The sequence below is a fragment of the Tupaia chinensis genome, unplaced genomic scaffold (genome assembly GCF_000334495.1).
Source record: "Tupaia chinensis unplaced genomic scaffold, TupChi_1.0 Scaffold145652_1, whole genome shotgun sequence".
NCBI lineage: Eukaryota > Metazoa > Chordata > Mammalia > Scandentia > Tupaiidae > Tupaia > Tupaia belangeri.
In genome coordinates, this window is record NW_006205509.1 from 1,813,378 (window position 1) to 1,819,131 (window position 5,754).

A 5,754-nucleotide genomic window follows, 5' to 3' on the forward strand; every position below is an offset into this window, starting at 1 on the left:
ATTCATGATAGAAAACATATGCATGGGGACCAGTGTGTGGCGTGGTGGTTAAGGTGCTGGACACTCCCACATGGCTAACCATGGTTTGAGTCCTGGACCTGGGGGCTTGCTTTCTCACTTTCTCTCTTTCTCTGTGTCTCTCTCTGGTCAAATTAAAAATAAACGAATGAATAAATAAACTTAAATAATGCTTAAAAAAAAAGAAAACACATGTGTGTGCATGAGCGAGAGAAGAGAGAGAGAAGGAAGAGAGAGAGGACTGTCGACAGTGATTCTCAGCCCTCTGGCTCTTCAGGGTCTCGAGAGCCCACACACTCCTGGCTTGTTTTCAGACTGACCTGGAGATCCAAACCTGTGGACAGCCATATGGCTTCCAGCACTGCAGTCGTTTGCTGGCAACTGTGCCACCAGGCTGGGGCTGTTGAAAGCTTTTGATGACAAGCGAAAGCATTTTGAACTGTGCTGCGTATATTGCACCCTTGAGTAGCTGCTTCTATGACCTCGGTATCCCTATTTTAAAAGGCGTGTGAGGGGACCAGCAGTTGGCATAATAGTTACATTGCAGGACTCCCGTGTAGTCAACTGCAGTTCGAGTTCCAGAACCCTGTGGCTTAAAACTCATGCCAGACAGGTGTGCATGCCCAAGATCCCGAGAAAAGAATAAAGGAGAAGGGATTGGGGCATGACCATCCCCCGGGCGGGGGGGTGATTTCTTGGTTTCTGTCTCTCTGGTGAGCGCACGTGACTTAGCAAAAATCTCTCTAAAAAACATGTATGTGTTAGGAATAAATTTGCTAATATCTAAGATAGTAGCTTTGAGTTAAAAAAATGTCAATTTAAGGGGCCAGCAGGTGGCATGATGGTTAGGGTGTGGACTCTCTCATGGCCAATCATAGTTTGAGTCCTGGATCTGGCAGCTTGCTTTCTCATTTTCCTTTTCTCTCTCTGGTCAAGTTAAAATTAAATAAATAAATAAAATTAAATGAGTAATTCTTTATTTAAAAAAAAATGTGTTGATTATTAGGATTGCACCCCTCCCCTCTCCAGTGAGACCTGTGGGGCCTGAGCCTGGTGGAAAGGGTCGTGCTCTAGGATAGCTGCCCCTATAGCCCCCGGCCCTAGGGCCTGGAGGCTAAACCTTCTAAGTGCGGTGGCTACCCTCCTCTACAGCTGGCCTGAAGCAGGTCTCCTTGCACCCTGCCTAGCCTGGGACAAGGTCCTTCACCCCCTGAGGCCAGGTACGTGTTGACCAGAGCTTGCTCCAGCCCTGGCTTTGCCTGCTGCAGCCTGTACTACCCTGGACTCAGCCAGTGCTGGACTCTAGCCAACCTTGGGGCTCACTCATGCTCAGAGATCTTTTGCCAAGGCCCCACACCTGGCCGTCTGCAGCTGTCTGTCAACGTGAACTCTGACTGAGGTCCTTTTGGAGCTTGGGGAAGCAGGAGGAAGGCAAAAGAAGATATTAAGAGAGAAGAGGGGGGAGAATAAAAGCATGACAGAAGGACTGGCAGGTGGTGTGGTGGTTGAGGGCACTGGACTCTCACATGGCTGATAATGGTTCGAATCCAGGGCCTGGTGGCTTGCTTTCTTACTTTTCCCCTCCCTCTCTCGCTCTGTCCCTCTCTGGTCAAATTTAAATTAATAAATAAATAAAGTTAAATAAAATAATTACTTTTAGGGACCAGAAGATGGCGTAATGGCTAAGTTGTTGGACTCCCATGTAGTTGACTGCGGTTTGAGTCCCAGACCTGGTGGCTTAAATTCATGCCAGGCACCGGTGCATGCATGCCCAACGTCCTGAGAAGAGAATGGAGAAGTGATTGTGGCATGGCCATCCCCCCAGGGGATGATTTCTCGCTTCCTGTCCTCTGTCTCTCTCTGTCTTTCTGGCAAGCGCACATGCCCTATAGCAAAAACCTCTTTAAACAAATTATTATTTTTAAAAAATTAAAAAAAGGAAGCACGACAGAAAGGGAAGGGATTTGAGGTGGCTTCCTGTGCATCATCTCCCTGATCCCCACAAAATGTGGAGTGAGTAGGAGTCAGTAATCCTCATCTACAGTTGGTGGAGGAGGAAGCTGAGGCTGAGAGGGGCAGAGAGATCTGATCCTCCAAGCAGCCCATCCTGTCCATCTCTGGATGGCCAACCCTCTGTCCATTCTCCACCTTTACCTCCAGTCCTCCTCCATCACCCACATCACTGCGGCCACCATCTACCTGGTGAAAACTGGTAGCCTCTTGGGGAGTTGAGGATGGGAAGGAGGAGAAGAGGAAGACCCCTTGCAGGAGAATCAGGGCTCTTCCTTGGTTCCGACTTTAGGTGGAGCAGAGAGTCTGTCCTGAGAGGTGACTGAGCACGTGTGTGCTTGGGTATAGGTGCTCACGTGTGTACCTCGCTGAGAACATGCACTAGCTTGTAGGTCTGGACCCCAGGAGCCCCGGGAGAGCGAGTGGTAAGGAGGGTGGAGATGGCTCAGCACACTGGGAATGAACGTGTCTGTGCTGAAGGAAGGGGAGACACAGACCAAGGAGATGCAGCCCCTTGGGTACAATGGAAGTTCAGCATGTGGATCTGAACCCCAGAGGTCTTGGGGTTAGTACATGTGCTGGTGTATGCTCAGGCCTTTGTGAGCCCGCACACCTTGGGAAGATCAGATGTGGGAGCACAGCGCCCCCTGCTGGCAAAATGGCCCCAATCAGTGCAATTCAGCCCAAAGTCCTAGTTGGACCTTTACCCAGTTGCTGGACAGCTGTCACCTGCAGGAAGCTCAAGGACCTGAACTCTCTCTGATTGGCTGCTCCATCCATCCCCGAGGGTCTGTTTCCCTTGGGTTCAACATTCACCCTGTCATGTACTCCCTTGGGGCCCATCAGAGAAAGGCATGTAAATTGCTGGGCTCAAAGGAGAGGTCAAGCCTGTACCTGCCCCTGAATATTCTGGAGACTGAGAGGGGAAGGACTTCCCTCTATTCTGCAACCTCTTCTGGGCAATGGTGTGGGCTTCTTCCTGGTGCACCCAGGGACCCGAGTTTGGGGTCCACTCTCACCCTATCCCTCCCTACCCCTTATCTGGTTAGAGCTCAGACCCTGGACTTGTGCAAGAGGAAGCACAGCGACTGTGGATTCGGCGGGCGAGGTCTCCCCCTGCTGGCCAGAGTTAGCATCTGCAGTCAGGCTCCCCCAGCCTGGCTCAGGCTGGATGTGGGAAGGTGAGGGTGGGGATGATTGGGGTTGGGAGTGCTGTTCCTTTATCGGGGCCGGGACCGAAGGCCCTCACACACACTCTGCCATCTGGTGTTCACGGCAAGCCTACAAGGCGGGCAGGCAGGACTGGAGCGCTTGCGGCTCCCATGTACAGATGCCTGCCCTCCTCACCTCCAGCCCCAGGGTGGCTCCTTGCCAGCCAGCCAACCGGGGGTGTAACTTCCCCAACCCCCAACCGTCAGGCCTTTGACCTGCTGGTCTCTCTTCTTCTGAGGCAAAACTGAAGACTGAGGGGAAAGGTTCCCATACTAGAGGCAGGAGGCCAGGCTCACTCCTGCAGGGAGCAGAGGTGTGTGCTGTGCTGCCCAGGCCCCAGGTGAGCCGCGCCTGCTGGTTTCTTCACGCTACTTTACCGAGCACTCATTTTGAGGTGGTTGGCCCTCTTAGTGCAAGCATTTTACGTCCGTCCTGTGTCCCATTTTCTCCTCACAACAGCCCTGAGGGAGGCTGAAGCATTCTATTTTAGAGATGGGGTAATTAAAGCTCAGGAAGCTTGTTACCTAAAGTTGCATGGCAAGATTTGAACTCGGGTTACCAGCTCCAAGCTGGGCTCCTTAACTGGGCTGTGCTAGGCTGTGTCCTGGGCTGTTCGTGTCATGACTTACAGCCTTTCCTCACGGAGCTGCCCGGTCCCAGGCGTCTTATTCCCCCATCTCAGTCGATCCCCACCACCACCCTGGGAGGGAGGCACTTTTATCCGCATCTGACAGATGAAGAGATGGAGGTGCAGAAAGTCGAAGGAGGTTTCCCAAGGAGTGTGGCCAAGGGACAAGAGCAGGCAAGGCCAGGGCTACAGCCCCAGAGGGGCTGTGGTGGAGGGAGAGAGGAAGCTTGAGAAGGGCTGGGCCCGGCATGGCTTCCATGTGGGGAGGGGACGGGGCCGCTCCCCCTCAGCACAGAGGTCTTGGGGTTAGTACATGTGCTCCGAGCTCGGGCTCCACGTATGGCACCTCGGAAACACTGTGCAGAGGAGCCCAGGGCACCTCCTCGTGACCACTGGCTGGTCATCCCCTTGGCATCTCAAGAGACTGCAGTTGGCTCGTTTCTCCACCCTGCCTGGCACATCCTGTCACTGGTGCCTGGCAGGCCCTCCTCAAGTGGCAGGGACTTGACATAGCTGAGAGAGGGCACGTGAGGGAGAGTGTGCGAGGGGGAAGTGCCGAGGCCCCCCTCCTGCCTGACCTCTAGACCTCTCTGGCTCTGTCCTTCTTACTGTCCGAGGGCACACACTGTCTCCAGGAAGAGGGCGAGAAAGCACCCCTCAGTGGGATGTGGTCACAACACCACCTTTTCCCTTTCATTTTGGGGCACACTCAGAAATGCACCTGGCTTGTTTTTGAAGCCACAAAGGCCAGGATTCAAACTGCAGTTGGCCATGTGGGACCTGGCTCCCAAGGACAGTGATTTACCACTGTACTACAGGGCCAGCCCTCTCTGGCTCCTGTCTTTTGGATTCTCGAGGCTTCTCCTGGCCTCAGCGTCTCTCTCTTTCCTTCTAGAGGATTTGTCCTAGTGTCCCCAGGTACCTTGTGGAGATGGTGGGAGAGGGTGTAGAGTGATGAAGAGGACAGGTGAGGAGCCAGACTGTCCCAGGAAGGAGCTCTGGGGGAGGGGAGAGAGAAGCAAACATGGGTCTCAGTGGTTTATTGGGAAGCCTCCAGCCCTAACAGCCCCAACCCACGCGTCCTTGACCAGAAATAAATAAGGTGGCACTCAGTGAACCTGAGGAGGCACTCAGTCTCCCTCCTGAGGAGCTCCGGGGGAGGGTCTGCTTCTGCTTTTCTAGAGGCTGGGATTCTTTTGGACCTTGAGGAGGAGCTGGAGAGGGTGGCAGATGCAAATTGCAGGCCACCCCTTTCTGGCCTGGCCCTGGGAAGCCTACATGTTTGGCACTGTGCTCACGACCTCTGAAGTTGGCCTCATGCCAGTGGGGTCTGCTTTGTCCCAGAAAGAGCTGCTTCCTTCCAGACCCCAGCCATCACCCTGACGGTCTCATCATGGATTCCTGCCCCCAACTCTAACTGCACAGCCTGGGGATCAGGCTCCTTCTCCACAGCCAAGGGTCTAGCTCAGGGAAGGAAGCTTCGCTATCACCCTGTTGTCTTTTTTTCTGTTTTTTGTTTTTGTTTTTGTTTTTGTTTTTTTTTTTAGAGATATTTGCTATAGGGCACGTACACTTGCTGGAGAGACAGAGAGATGGAGACAGAAAGTGAGAAATCAGTCCCCCCGGGGGGATGGCCACATCACAATCCCTTCTCCTCCATTCTCCTCTCACGACCTTGGACACGCACACACACGCGCCCGGCATGAGTTTTAAGCCATTGGGTCCAGGACTTGAACCATGGTCGACCACGTGAAAGTCCAGTGATGTAACCATTATGCCATCTGCTGGCCCCTATCCTGTTGTCTTTTCCTCTGTGGAGCAGGGGCTGAAAGACCGGCCCCTGCTTGACTCTGGTCAGCGGGCGGTGAGCTCCATGGTCTTCTTCC